At 42.7% G+C, this 15,937-nt stretch overlaps 1 protein-coding gene across 1 annotated transcript in view; it reads left to right on the top strand.

The window, feature by feature from the left end:
- Positions 1-3,865: 3,865 nt before the first annotated feature.
- ZNF217 (zinc finger protein 217) overlaps positions 3,866-15,937 on the top strand; it is a 38,666-nt gene continuing 26,594 nt past the window's right edge. Inside the window, exons 1-2 of the mRNA XM_024750186.1 lie at positions 3,866-3,967; positions 15,036-15,115. The gene's annotated coding sequence lies outside the window, so the exon portion shown is untranslated. The remainder of the gene's footprint in view (positions 3,968-15,035; positions 15,116-15,937) is intronic.

Below are 15,937 nucleotides of genomic sequence, written 5' to 3' on the forward strand. Positions count from 1 at the left end.
AAGTTCAAAGCAAATAATGGTGACAATGGTTAAGTCCAGCATTTACAAGGAGACTGTTTCCAGAGAATTTGACATTTCAATTAAGGTTGCAACAGTGATGCCCCTGCCTTTTCGAAGATGATCAAATATATCACCTTGGAAAACTGTGTAATCTTGTTTGGAAGCCTCCCTCAGACTCTTGCTCCCTATAAGAGACCTGCTAGAGAATTTTAATACAAACCAGAAACTTAATTTAAGTAAATGGTACTAAAAAAGAAACTTCTGGCCCAGTACTTCGAATCTTTGGACTATTAATAACCAAGAGAACTGTATTTTCAAGTTGGTGTATTGTTCATCTATTCTGCTCCCAACTTTGATCTCAATATTTACAGGGTGTCTGTGAAGTCTGGAAACAAAGAAGGAAATGCATAATATCATCATGAACCTCTTCAATCTGCAAAAAATTAGAATACAACAGAATAGACTGATAGAATGGTATAATCGAATAAAACAAAACAAAAAAACAGAGTAAAGTAAATTAATAAAGTAAATGAGGGCTTCCCTGGTGGCGCAGTGGTTGAGAGTCCGCCTGCCGATGCAGGGGACACGGGTTCGTGCCCCGGTCCGGGAAGATCCCACATGCCGCGGAGCGGCTGGGCCTGTGAGCCATGGCTGCCGAGCCTGCGCGTCCGGAGCCTGTGCTCCGCAACGGGAGAGGCCACAACAGTGAGAGGGCCGCGTACCGCAAAAAAAAAAAAAAAATAAATAAATAAATAAAATAAATTAAATAACACTATCTATGTTTCCAGACTTTATGGAAATCCTCCCCGTGAACTTGTGTTGAGCCAAGAGTAGCTTGGCGAAGTGGGAAACTCCACTGCAGGAAGTGGTGCTTTTCTGATGCTGCTAATTAAGGAATGTGGAACCCTTCCTTCTGAGTCAGCTTGGCGGTATGTGGATCTCTGTGCTGCTTGCTGCTTACATGATTATTGCATGAAACTTTGGAAATAAAACCAGAGTATCTCACCACTTAACACTTAAGAGGCAGGAGGTGGTATGTGTGTGTGTGTTTTTAAATGGTTCCTAATCTTTAAAATGGTTTGCTGCAGCTGGCCTTGTTATCAGCTGATCATATTTACAGCATAGTCTCAGACAGTGGTGCAACCCACAGAGAGGATTTGGACCATTCATGAGCTCGCATTTTAAGGTACCTAGGCTTATCAGAGCATTCTGAGGATTCATTACTATTACACAGCAATAAAGACATCTCATGGGACTGTCAACTCTTAAATTTCTTTTTGGTAAAATAAATGTTAATTTGTTTTATTTCAAAGGTAATACAGGCATATAAGAGAATATTTCAAGAAAAATAGGAGGTAGAAAAAGGTCATGCATATCCCATGATCAAAAAACAACCATTTAAAAAATTTCAATCGAAATTTTGAAATGAACATAAGAATAGAGAGAATAGTGAAGCCCCCATGCCCAGCCTCAGTTCTGCAGTTTCAAGATGTAAAACACATCTGCTTCAATTCTCTCCTTTTTAAAGTTTGCTAAATATTATAAACTCCAACATACCAGGCCATTCATCTCCTATACTCTACAATATATATCTCTTAAAAATATGTCAATTTTTTTCTAGTAACTCAAAATGCCATTATCACAGCAAATGAATGAATAAGCCCTCGGTATCACATGATGCGCAGTCCGTACTAAAATTTCCGCGATAAGAAAACCAATTTCAACAGTTTTACATATTCTTATATGCTCTCTTTTTGCTTACTAATGAAAAGACATAGTTTATTAAAAATATGATTTTGCATCTTGATTTTTTTCCATTTGCTATTTTAACTATTTCCCAATGGCATTATTTTTCTAAAACTTTCTAATTTCAAAATGGCTACGTGCAAAAGTGGGGCATAATTTGGATGATTAGCTATTCCTCTGTGTGTTTCCACATGTATGTGGAGAGAGAGGGTGTGTGTGTGTTTTTCTTCCCCTTATATTAAGTCTGGTTGCCGTGAATGTCTTTGTTCATAACACCTTTTCCTTGATTAGAGTTATTTCCTTGGGATTGATTTCAGGAGTGTTATTGCTGCACCTAAATGTATGAACATTTGTAAGGCCCTTGACTTGTCTCACTGAGTTGTTTACAAAAGGACTGTACCAATTTACACTTCCACTTACAAAGGATGAGAGAACCTCTATTAAAATGTTTAAAGACAGTGCTTTTCAGAGCTCTTATAAATCATTGGCTAAGGCTAGCTCATGTGTCATATGGTCATAGCCATCTCAAAATAAATAAATACACATTTTCTATAGCCATAAAAACCTGGCAAGCGCAGACTGCCAAACAACCACAAACTAACTTTGATTAAACAAGGAAACCGGTCTGCTTGTTGAAAATGTGGTAATGAGATAGTTTCCACCCAGCCGGGAAGCCCAGTCGTGGAGGGGGAGGGGAGCCTGCATTTCTTCTTGCCTCTCTACCCATCCTGGAGAAGGTAGAAATGAACAGGTCAGCAATCTCTTCCCTCTACGATTTTTTTTTTTTTAAGCTGAGTGTTTTATTTGTTTCCATATGGCTGAGTTGATGATGCAAAAATACGATTGAAAGCGGGTTGAAAACTAGCAGAAAACTTCTGGTGGCAGGCGTTTCCTGTAAACGCAGCCCCATGGTACCGGGTAACAGAGGATTAAGGCAGAGCCATTTTAGCTTGGAGTCCAAATTCTATTTTGTTTCCTTGGGGACACGTTGTTGTTCTAATTCTTTGACTTCAGATACAACTGCTTCAGAAACTGTTTATTTCTGTTCATAGACTTCTTTAAAGGACATAGTGACAAATCATTATAGCAAATTCAATTGTATCTGTTTGGAGAAATTTATGTGACAGAGTGTTTGGTTTTTTTTTTTTTTTGAAAGTAGAGAGAAAGAAAAACTATCTCATTACTGTTGTGTTTATGGGTGAGGAAAAAAAAAAAGAAGGAACTTGGTAAGAAAATACTTAGCAAGATGGTCTTTAAAAGCCCAGGATCTGAATCTTTAATTCTTTGCTTTTTCTTTTCTTTTTCTTTTCCTTTTTTTTAAAGTTCAGGAAAGATGGTCCTATTATCCTGATTTACTTTTATACTGTTTTCATCCCACTCAACGGCGCTGAAGCTGTTCCTCAAAGCAAGTGGGAACAAAACATAATCTCTTAAAATATTTTTAAGAGGACATGCAGGCTTGGTATTTGTAAAAATATGTCAACAAAATGTGCTAACGACGTTTGAAAAAAAGTTGTCAAAGAGGCCAAGGAGATTAGTTAAGTAGAAGGGCTGATTTAGGACAGGGAGACGGATGGCTAATGTCGTTTTGGCTGACATTTACTGAGTCAGTTTTAAGGTTTTTAAGGTCTCATCACCATCAGCCCATTTAACCCTTAAAGGCGCCTGATGCATTGGGGACTATTATTCCCATTTTACAGGTGAGGTAGAGAGGCTAAATCATCGGGCTGAGGTCCCCCAGCAGCTGAGCAGTGGAGTCAGGATTTGGATCCAGGAAGCCTCTGGAGACTGTACTTTATTCAGTTCCGGTTTCTGGGAAAACTTGCTGTGTTAGTGTTGGGAGCTGCTGCAAGTGAAGTGGTGAAGTAGCTGGTTTGGGATTAACTATGCTCCAGAAATTTAGGGCAACTGTCTGATCTTTAGTCTCGACCCAGGGATTTTTTTGGTCACTCTGTGCCTGTCAAGTGTATGGTTCAGACCGTAATCTCCTCTCCAGCACTTCTCCCAAATCCCAATATCCTATTGGAGGGCGTGGCTTGAGAGGGCACACCTAAAGTCAGGAGATTCTTCTGTTCCACATCCTTTCCTGCTGCCGCTCACCTCTGACCTCCTCCTTCAGGGGTCGCTCAGGCCTTGCTTGACCTTCAGTTTGGAGAAGATGCCCAAGGAACACTGAAAGGTGGGTTGTCTCCGAACTTCCTGGAGGATCACCCAGATTGAGGTATGTATCTTTTTTTCCAGGGAATTCCACGTACTTAGTCTACATTGGGTGGGCGCTCAGATGATTGAAAGTGACTCAGTTCTGGAGAGGACAAATCCCTCACCTCTATAAACACACTTCTCTTCTCCAACCCATGAATAAGTACCCTGGCAGGGTCCTGCAGTGGGTGAGCTTCTGTGACCCTGGTCAATAATCTTCATAATAATAGTGTATCTTAATTAAATGTTTACCATGTGCCAAATTCTCTGCAAAACATTTTACAGGTGAGGATTTATTTATTCCTCTTAAATACACTTGTCAGTGAGTATTCTTACCTCCATCGGTAAAATGGGGAGAACAGAGGCAAAGAGAGCTTAAGTGAGGTGGCAAAGGTGGCACGGCTGGGTAGTCCAGAGTCTTGGTTTGAACCCAGTTTTATGAGCTCAGCCCTTTAACCACTATCCATATGACTGCTTGGAGTTGCAGGTTTCTAATCTGGGCGAAGAGGGTACTGACTCTGCCTGGGTATCCAGTAATGGTGCATACAATGTGCTTGGCCTATAATAAGTACTTAATCAAGGATCCCTATTATTACCCTCTAGTCTCCTAAGGCCAAGGTAAACAACTTAGGGTGAAAAAGAATGGCGTGTGGCAGCATGGGGTTTGGAATTAGATGGGGCGAGAATTGCACTTTTGTTTTTTTTTATTTTTTATTTTTTGCCGTACGCAGGCCTCTCGCTGTTGTGGCCTCTCGTGTTGCGGAGCACAGGCTCTGGATGCGCAGGCTCAGCGGCCATGGCTCACGGGCCCAGCCGCTCCGCGGCATGTGGGATCTTCCCGGACCGGGGCACGAACCCGTGTCCCCTGCATCTGCAGGCGGACTCTCAACCACTGCACCACCAGGGAAGCCCCACTTTATTTTTGTTGTAGCACCTCAAGGAAGTCAGAGAAGTTAGTAAGTCAGAAAGCAAGTTGATCTCTGATGGCTATAGTTTCCTCATCTGGCAAATGAATTTAAATATAGTTAATTTGTATATACATTTACATTTCTATATATTTACATAAATATAGATAGGTTATCAGGAGAACTAAGTAACAGCTTGATTGGATACAGTAGATGTGGAGTCAAGACTCTGGCACACAGCAGGGGCTCAATAAATTATTTTATTTCTCCCTTCTTCTTATCCTTCTTATCTCTTCTATTGCTATTGTCCTCGTTATTGTTGTTGTCATTGTAAACGTAGCCTGAAAATATGAACACACTTAAATATCTGAGTGATTTCAGCAAAGGAGACTACCTGCTTTACTACTTTGGAAGTGCTCTTAATTTTATCATCTGTTTAATAAGCCTCTTAATACCCCAGCCAGGTCATCATTCCTCTGCTCAAACCACTCAGTGGCCCTCAGGCTCATTCAGATAAAATCCTATCTTTACAAAGTCCCAAAGGCCCCAGGCAATTTATATGCATCCCCTTCATTCTCATTTTCTGAGTTGTCTCTTCTTACTTCACTCCAGCCACTCGGCCACCATGCTAGCTGCCTGGTAGTTCCTTGAGTCACTGGATACACACTTCAAGGTCTTTGCAGGCCAACCTTTTAGCCTCTTTTCCCAGAACCCCACATGGCTCCCACTGCAGCCCTATTCAGATCTTTACTCAGACATCTCCACCTATGAAGTCAACCTGCAGTAGACTTTTTTTTTTTCTTTTGGCCACTTCTTGGCATGCGGAACTTCCCTGACCAGGTATCGAGCCCTCACCCCCTGCAGAGGAAGCGCGGTCTTAACCACTGGTCTGCCAGGGAAGGCCTGGACTAGCCTATTTAATATCCCCCCGCCTCCCACACCTACCCGTTCCATTTCCTGACCCCTTCGCTCCCCTTATTTTTCTCCATAGTACTTACTTAACACACTAGAGTATTAAATGTTCACTTTGTGAGGATAGGCGTTTTGATCGGTTTGCTTTCCTGCGGCATTCCCAGCACCTAGAACAGTGCCTGGTACACAGTAGGTGCTTAGTAAATGTTGTTGAGTAAGAGAGTAAATGCATGAGTGAATGAAAGAATTCAGGGAGCATATTTATTTAATTAAATAGAACAGCTAAATATTGAGACACTTCCTGTGTGCCGGCAACTGTGACACGGAGGAAACTGGCCTTCCCTTCAAGGAGCGTGTGATTCATTCAGGTGGGCTAAGCATAATCCAGCAGATGTCACAAAGCAGGGGTGAACAGACAGTGACTGAACAAAGAGAGGGCGGTGGCATTTGGAGTGGTCCTTGGGGAGTGGGCAGGATGGCTACAGATTGGCTTTTGCACATACATGGCACATGTATTTGGAGAGATTCAGAGTGACAGTGGGACAGGAAGCCGTCGCAGAGCAAGGAGACAGGTAAGCAGAGAATGGTTTATCAAATGTTTATCAGAATGCAGTAGATGGAGATACTAAACATTTTATTCTCCGTTTTTTTTTTAATTTCCCAGTGTATTCAACACAGTTTGGAATTTCTTTTTAGTAGGCATATGAGTATGCTTTACATGTAAAGAAATTAAAATATTTAGCTATCACCAAACTGTCCTGGATCCTTGCCCACACTTGAGAATTAACCAGCTTTTATTTGTGTATTTCCATATATATATTTCTTATTTATTTATTGAGATATAACTGACATATAACATTATATTAGTTTCAGGTGGTACAGCATAATGATTCAGTATTTGTATATATTGAGAAATGATCAGCATATATATGTTTCGTATGATGTGTGTGTACATATATATTTACATTAATATACGCATACATATATACATATGTATACATACGTATGTGTATACATAAACATGTATGTGTATATTAATGTAAATATAGGTGTACATGTATATGTATATGTAAATATATTTATATATAATATACACACATAAATATTATATACATGTATTTCCTTTGGAAATATATTTACATTAATATACACATACATATACACATATGTACACATACATATATGTATACATAAACATGCATTGCATATTAAAGTAAATATAGGTGTACATGTATACGTATATATGTATATGTAAATATATTTATATAATACACACATAAATATTATATACATATACATGTATTTACTTTGGAAAGTATATTATTGTGCGTGTCTTTTTTTTTTTTTTTTTTGCCGTACGCGGGCCTCTCACTGTTATGGCCTCTCCCGTTGCGGAGCACAGGCTGCAGACGTGCAGGCTCAGCGGCCATGGCTCACGGGCCCAGCCGCTCCGCAGCATGTGGGATCTTCCCGGACCGGGGCACGAACCCGTTTCCCCTGCATCAGCAGGCAGACTCTCAACCACTGCGCCACCAGGGAAGCCCCTGTGTGTGTCTTTTTAAACCAAAATGGCATATGTTTTTGCAGCCTTGTTTTCTTACTCCACAATGTCTTGGTGATCTAGCCACACAACTTCATTCTTTCCAACTGCTGTCTATATTCTTCAGTTCGGATATACTGTAGTTTATGTGGCCATTTTCCTTTTTGTGAACACATAGGTTGTTTCTAATTTTTCACTGTTTTAAAATGCTGCAATGAACATCCTTGTGTATGCTTCTTTAAGTACCCGAGTGATTATTTCTCCAGGGTAGGTACTGTAATTATATGCTTTTCTGTTTATTTATGTTTTAATTTGTTAAATGTCTATTTCTCCTATTAAAATGTAAGCTCCATGAAGGTAGGAATCCAATTTGTTTTGTATCTCATTCTTTAGTTACTATCTAGCCAAGTGCCTGGGACAGAGGAGTGCTCCCAAATAAATATTTATGGAATGAATCTGGCAGAAAGCTTGGCTGTGGCCGTAGTTTTGCATCCTAAGAGAGGGAGGTATGGCTTCTTTTGGTAAAATTAGAGATTTTTGCACGGGACAGTGGCAGGATGGTTATTTGTGGGGTTCGGGAAAAAGTATTCTGGGTTAGGAAGAAGACAGGTACAGGAGGACCGGTTAAGAGATTACTACACAGATCAGAATGAAACAAGAAACAAGGCCTGTGGAAATAAGAAGGAAAGGGTGCATTGAGAGATTTTGAGAGGATAGCATCTGTAAGATTTGCTAGCTGCTGAGCTCTGACAGGCAATGTGAAGGAAGGCATGGATGTTTGAGACCTAGTCTAGGATATTTTCATCTTACAAACCTATATTGCTTCCCAACTCTGTGAAAAGCACTCTGCTAATTGCTGTTGGGATATACTTTGCATGACCTTTCTCCCCTACCTTCAAAGGAGATTTGCAGACTGTTGGGGAAGACAGGCCGAGTTCACAGGGACACCAGGAACGCCAGGGAGTGACTGAAATGGGAGGGGACTAGCCCCGGGGCAATGGAGTAAAATATGGCTGGTCCAGAATGCGGGGGAGGGGAGGCACATTGGGTGAGGAGGTTTCAACTTTGCCCTGGAGCCACACACGGCTGACTGGTGAATATTCAGGAAATAGGGTGTCAGGCAATGCGTATCAGTGCTGATTTTTATTTATTTATTTAATTTATTTTTGGCTGCATTGAGTCTTCGTTGCTGCGCGGGGGCTTTCTCTAGTGGCGGTGGGCAGGGTCTACTCTTTGTGGCGGTGCGCGGGCTTCTCACTGTGGTGGCTTCTTTAGTTGCAGAGCACGGGCTCTAGGTGCGCAGGCTCAGTAGTTGTGGCTCGCGGGCTTAGTTGCTCCGCGGCATGTGGGATCTTCCCGGACCAGAGCTCGAACCCGTGTCCCCTGCATTGGCAGGCAGATTCTTAACCCCTGCGCCACCAGGGAAGCCCCAGTGTTGATTTTTAGAGGTGACAGAGTTGAGGTTTGACATTGGGTTCAAATGGCCCATTGGCTTTAGTCTGTAAGATAGGGAATCAAACTGTTAGCTGTGTGACCTCAGTCAGCCTACTTAACTCTTCTAAGCCTCAGTTTCCTCTTTTTTAAGGAAAGGCAGTAATAACTCAAGGGGTGATGATTGATCAGATTACAGCTGGTGCCAGGCACGGCGATCAGTGACTGCTGTGATTCTGTGATCCTACCCTTGGCAGAAGGAAAATGGGGGCTTGAAGCAAGAGGACTGTAACTTCTTCATGTTTGCTATGGCTTCTTTGTTTAACCAGGATGAGATCCTTCAGGAGAAAATCTCTCAAGGAAGAAACACTTGAAATTCAATAGTTCTTTCGGTTTTACTACTATTTTTGTTCCCGTTGGCATCCCAGCGCTTTTGGAATAAAGTCCAAAGTCTTCACAGGGCCCACCAGATCCTGCCAGAAATTTTGTCTTTATTTTAAGACACGTTGGGAGTTTGGGGCAGGGCCCTGATGTGATCAGATTTGACTTTTGAAAAGATCAGTGCAGATTGTGAAGAGCTCAGTGTGACAGAGATGTGATCGTCTGCATCTCTCCTGGATTGGCAGCTCTGCAAGCTCAGAGTCCACTTTCCTCATAGCTGTATCCCTGGTATGTGGGAAAAATGCTGGGCCCATTACTAGGAGAATGTAATGTGATAGTAGATGGCAGGCACCTGGCGCACAGCATTCGCCCTCATTTTGCATCCGGTATTTTAATGAGCAGCTATTATGTGCCAGACATGGTTCAAGGTCCTGGGGATACACCATGAGGTGTTGGGGTGAGGCTTGGCCGGTGTCTGCACAGGAAAGGAGGCCATTGTGATGAAAGACAGTGAGGGAGGGGGAAAGGGTGGGAGAGGAGCTGAGGTGGAGACCTAGGCAGGGGACCTGGGTATGAGGAAGGTCGTGTATCTGTAGGTAAGGACAGAGGCCCTAGAGGCAAGTGCTGGATTTAGACTCCTGGCTCTGCTGCTTATTGCCAGCTACTTAATCTCTTTGTGCTCACGTTCTTTGTCTATAAAAATGGAAAAATATAGGCCCTGCCTCGCAGGGTCGTTAGGTGGATTAAATGAGTTACCAAATGAAAAGCACACATGAACTCAGTCAACGTTAGAGCTTATCAGCTAAGCCTCTAGGCAAGCTGGCCCTGTTTCTGGCATAGAAGTTTTTTGAACTGTCAGTGGTTTAGTCCACCCAACCCATCCCAAGGCAGAGAAATGCAGGAGGCTCTGCTGGGTGTGAGTTTGGACAAGTCCCCACTCCTGATGGAGTTAACAGTCTGATTCAGACCAAAAAATGAACGAAAATAAAATTCCTAATCAACCAACTATATAAACCATTTCACTACACCAGTTATCTCATCCAAAAGGGAGAGAAAAGTGAGTTCAAAGACTCTGAATGCGCTTTTAGCAAAGTGCGGGAGCTCTTGGGTTTCAGGTCTGATGTAAAGGTCATCAGGGGATCTGAGTTCCAGGTGTACCCAAAGATGAGTCCAGACACAAGTGGAGCCCCCTGCCGAGTTGACACTCAGCAGTCAAGACAAGAGTCATGGTAAAAACAACCCTTTGCTGTTAGACAGCACAGAGCTTCCCCTTGGTATGACGGGGGCAACCCCACTGTCCAATGAGGCAGGTCGAACAGAGGTTAGAAGCCCCATTTTACAGATGAGAAAACTGAGCCAAGACCCCAGTGACTGGCCTGAACACCCAAACTTCAGGTCCCTTTTGGCTGGATCTCACTGCGGCTGAGTTCTGTGCATTAGTATTATTTCTATATTCATTTGTGTTGAACACATTTATTGATCCCTGCTATAGATAGGCATCATACTAAGACTTGGAGATACAGCAGAGAACAAATCACAGTATCATGTACTTCTATGGAGTTTAGACTCTAGTGGGAGGAGGACAGGCAGAAATAATTACTATAATGTGTGATGAGTATAATTGCATTGGTTTGAGCTCAGGGGGTACCTGGCAGGGATGCATGATCCAATGTCGGTGGCTGACCCAGCTCTCTACCCACGCTTTCTTCTCCATCTACATTCCCTTCCTGGAGAGTCTCATGCAATTCTATGATCTTATGTATTCATTAGTGGTGGAGGACTGTGGGAGAAGGTCTGAGGTTGAAATCTAGAAATAATTTCTGGACATCTAAATGGAGCTGGAGTAGACAGCTGGAAATATATTTTGGGATTTAAGGGGAGAGGTCTGGGTGGGAAATATATAAATTTAGGAGCCTTATAGATGGTATTTTGAGCCATTGGACTGGATGAAATACTTAAGGAATGAGTAGGAAAAAGACTAGGCTCCAGCACTGGGCCCTGGGGCACTTCAGAGCCTGGAAGTCTGGGGAAAAGAACCAGCAGAGGGGATGAAGGAGCAGCCAGTGAGGACTGGTGGAAATCAGCAAAGCGCGGCGTCCCAAATCAGGGGAAACGTGTTTCAAGGAAGAGGACAGGGTTGACTCTATCGAGGGCTGCAGATACAGCAAATAGAATGAGAGCAGAGAATTGGCCATCTTTTTTAAAATTAATTAATTAATTAATTTATTTTTGGCTGTGTTGGGTCTTTGTTGCCGTGCACACGAGCTTTCTCTAGTTGCGGCGAGCGGGGGCTACTCTTCGCTGTGGTGCGCGGGCTTCTCATTGCAGTGGCTTCTCTTTGTTGCGGAGCATGGGCTCTAGTCGCGTGGGCTTTAGTGTGGCACGCGGGCTCAGTAGTTGTGTCTCTAGACTGCAGGCTCAGTAGTTGTGACACACGGGCTTAGTTGCTCCATGGCATGTGGGATTCTCCTGGACCAGGGCTCGAACCCGGGTGCCCTGCATTGGCAGGCAGATTCTTAACCACTGTGCCACCAGGGAAGTCCCTGACCATTTTTGATATCCTACTGCTACCAGGGTCAAAAACCAGTCCTTGGGACTTCCCTGGCGGTCCAGTGGTTAAGACTCTGTGCTTCCACTGCAGGGGGCATGGATTCTATCCCTGGTCTGGGAACTGAGATACCACATGCCTTGTGATCAGGCCAAAAAAAACAAACAAAAAAACCCAGTCCTTCCCTCTGTCTTTACAAGGTCCTGCCTTATTATTTCCTTGCTCCCCTGTCCTCACCCGCTGGGCCCCGATGCACTGGCCTCCTTGCAGTGCTTTCCCCAGGTCAGCCTGTCTTCTGCCCTTAGCCTTCTCACCTTCTGCTTCCTGCCTTAGTATGCTTTGCCACCGGACTTCCTGGAGGTCTCTGCTCCTCAGGGAGCCCCAGTCCAAAAAACAGCAGGCACCTTCCCCTCTCCGCTGAGCCTGTGTGTTGTCTGCCTCCCTCTAGAAGGTAAGCTCCAAAACGGAAAGAACTGCGTTTGCTTTGCTTACTGTAAGCTCTAGCTCCAGTGCCTAGAACAGTGCCAGGCCTGCAAAACTCTGGGCTTACAAGCTTTACAGTGTGCCTCAATTTTCCCAAGAGTCTTATGAAAACAGAAATACTATTTATATAAATAATATAATTATATTATTATATAGTTCTTCCAGTTTTATTGAGATATGATTTACATATAGCACTGTATAAGTTTAAGGTATACAATGGAGTAATTTGGTGTATGTATACATTTTGAAATGGTGACCACAATACATTTAGTTAACATGAATCATTTCACATAGTTACAAATATTTTTTTTCCTTGCGATGAGAACTTTTAAGATCTACTTTCTTCTACTAGAATATATTGATATTATATAGCACAGGGAATATAGCCAACAATATAATAAATTTTTTTTTTAATTTAAAAATTAAAAAAAATTTTTTGGCCACGCCACACGGCATGGGATCTTAGTTCCCTGACCAGGGGTGGAACCCGTGCCCACTGCATTGGAAGCACAGAGTCTTAACCACTGGACCACCAGGGAAGTCCCTATAATAACCTTAAATAGAGTATAATCTACAAAAATTTTGAATCACTATGTCATATACCTGAAACTAATATATTATAATACTGTAAATCAACTATACTTTTTTGGGGGCGGGCCACACCAAGAGGCTTGCAGGATCATAGTTCCCTGACCAGGGATTGAACCCAGGCCACCTTAGTGAAAGTGCTGAGTCATAACCACTGGACCACCAGGGAAGTCCCTAAATCAACTATAATTTAAAAAATTAAAAAAAAAAAAATTACCTCACCCTTATCCGCCTCCTCCATCTTCTTCTTCTTTTAAATTTATTTTTGGCTGTGTTGGGTCTTCGTTTCTGTGCGCAGGCTTTCTCTAGTTGCGGCAAGCGGGGGCCACTTTTCATCGTGGTGCGCGGGCCTCTCACTGTCGTGGCCTGTCTTGTTGCAGAGCACAGGCTCCAGACGCGCAGGCTCAGTAGTTGTTGCTCACGGGCCTAGTTGCTCCGCGGCATGTGGGATCTTCCCAGACCAAGGCTCGAACCCGTGTCCTCTGCATCGGCAGGCAGATTTTCAACCACTGCTCCACCAGGGAAGCCCCCATCTTCTTTTTCTTCTTTATCACACATTTTATGGATCAGGAATTGAAACCCATGAAGATTAAATAGTATTCTAGGATTAATGCAGCTGTCAAGAGGTTGGAGCAGGAACGTTTGAGCCCAAGATTGGATTATTGGAGAGAAGACCTTCCAACACCTTGTCAGAGGGCCTCCCCGCAGAGAGCCCAGAGTTTAAACCTCTCAGGGGGAATAGAAGCTGATTTCCTGAAAGACTGGAGAGGTAGAACTAGGCAAAGGGAAACGCAGGGCTGGAGCCTCTGGGTCAGAGAGAAGGCCTTGTGGCTGGAGCTTAGAGCTCTAAGCAGAGGGCTTGCCAAGACTTGAGGCTGGAGACTTAGGCAGGGGCCAGATCTACAGGGTTGGCAGGCAGGCTCTGGAGTTTGTTCTTTTTCCTGAGGCAATAGGAAGCCATTAAGCAGGGTGGTGACACGATCTGATTTACACTGTAAAAGATCTCTTGGGCTATCGGTGAAGAACATAACTAAGGCAAACCTAGAAAGGAAGAAGCTTGGAGACACCTTGGTATATTTGGAGGAGTGAGAGATCATGGTCCTGTGCAGTAGCCTTGTGTTAGAGATTTGAGATATATTAAGATAGAAATTATAGGCCCTGCTGATGGATTAAAGGTGTGTGTGTGTGTGTGTGTGAGAGAGAGAGAGAGAGAGAGATACGGGAGGTGGGGCTGGAGATGAAATATCATAGTTTGACTTCCAGGTTTTGGCTTACGTGGGTGGCTGGAAGATGGTTCCATTTATTGAGATGATGAGGAAAATTGCATTTCAATAGATGTTAGTTACTTTTCTCTTCTGTCACCTCCCGCTCACCCCACAGCTCCCCATTTGGAATATTAGATGAGTACAAAAGCTTTAAAGAGGTGCTCCAAAAGTTACATGACCCATGTAATTTATTTTTCTTCTAGTTTTATTGCGATATATTCAACATATGCCATTGCGTAAGGTTAGGGCGTACAGCATAACGATTGACTTTTCACAATCACGAAATGATGACCATAATAAGTTTAGCGAACATCCATCATCTCATATAGACACACACAAAAAAAGAACAACTTTTTCTCCTTGTGATGAGTACTCAGGATTTACTCTCAGCTTTCATATATAACATACAGTGGTGTTGATTATACTAATCATGTTGCATATTGCATCCCTAGTACTTTATATATATAAATATATATATTTTAATTGAGGTATAGTTGATGTACAGTGTTATATAAGTTTCAGGTGTACAACAGTGATTCAAAAAATTTAAAGGTCCATTTACAGTTACTATAAAATACTGGCTCTATTCCCTGTGTTTACAACATATCCTTGTAGCTTATTTATTTTATACATAGTAGTTTGTATCTCTTAATCCCCTCCCTCTATCTTGCCCCTCCCCCTCTTCCCTTTGCCTACTGGTAACCACTAGTTTGTTCTCTATATCTGAGTGTTTCTTTTTTGTTAATATTCTCTAGTTTGTTTTATTTGTGACCCGTGTACTTTTTAAAGAAAGTTTACAGTGACAGTTTGAGTGGAGTCAGCCTTGGAAAACCATCCAGGATATTGGAGAAGATGCATAGAACTTGTGTTTGTAAAGTGGGGCAGGGTACTCACCAAACTTGCCAATGGGACAGACACAGCCATGATTGGTTAGTCAAGCTGGGATTGCATCTAAACCTCTATTTATACTGAGCCTTATTCTTGGCCCCTCCCTTTTTTGGTTTGCTTATAAAAACCAGCAATCACATCTCTTCCAGTATTGTTCCGAGTCAGGTGGACCGGCCAACTCAGGGAGAGAAAGCCTCCTGGTTCCAGACCCTGCCTCCACTTCTGCAAGGTAATTTCTGCTACTTATTTTTATCATGTATTATTATGATGTTTTGTAGGGCGTTTAAAATTGTGAGATGACTTGAATGGGATGAATAAACTTAACAGGAAAGAGAGAAGTTTAGTGTTCTCTGGAGTCGCTGGTGATCCCTACTTCATTTAGTGCATTCTGTCCTGTTAAAAGAGCTGCCCTTCTTCATTTCCTTCTCAAATGTCCCTTGTAGTTTGCAGAGCTGGCAGGTTTGCCTAACTTTTTCATTTTCTTTTCCTGCTAACTCCTCACTGCAGTTTTTCAGGTTTTCCTGCTCTGAACACTGAATTCTTTTAAGTCTGTGTTGGCTCCGTTTCAGCTCCAGGGATTTACATACAGTTTCCAAATCGTTTCTCTATAATAGTTCCACAGTAAAATAAATACTTGCGAAAATAAGATCATAACGGCATCCTCCTCTGCTAATGAAGGCTAACTCTCAAAAGATGATTCCAATGAATGTTAAATATAGCAAATTAGAAGGGTTTTTTGTTGTTAGATCTGCGAATGCGGTGGCAGGCAGGAGCTGGAGAGAAAATCAGAAGTTAACTAAAGCCAGAGGGCTCCTATCACTGGGATTAGATCAGAGATAATGGTGCGATTTTATAAGCATACACTGGGAAATAGATCTTAAGGAGGGCTGGTCTGTTTGGATAATTGTGAAAAATGAGGTGTAGGTGATGTGCGTCGCATTAAAAAGAGGTGAAGTGGGGTCTTTCGCTCTCTCCCCGAATAACGTGTGCCGAGCATCAGCTCACATTTGAAGGGACATTTCTGGTTCCATTGTTTGTGTCGCCTGCGTCT

The sequence above is a fragment of the Neophocaena asiaeorientalis genome, unplaced genomic scaffold, assembly GCF_003031525.2.
Source record: "Neophocaena asiaeorientalis asiaeorientalis breed wild unplaced genomic scaffold, Neophocaena_asiaeorientalis_V1.1 scaffold606, whole genome shotgun sequence".
NCBI classification, from domain to species: Eukaryota; Metazoa; Chordata; class Mammalia; order Artiodactyla; family Phocoenidae; genus Neophocaena; species Neophocaena asiaeorientalis.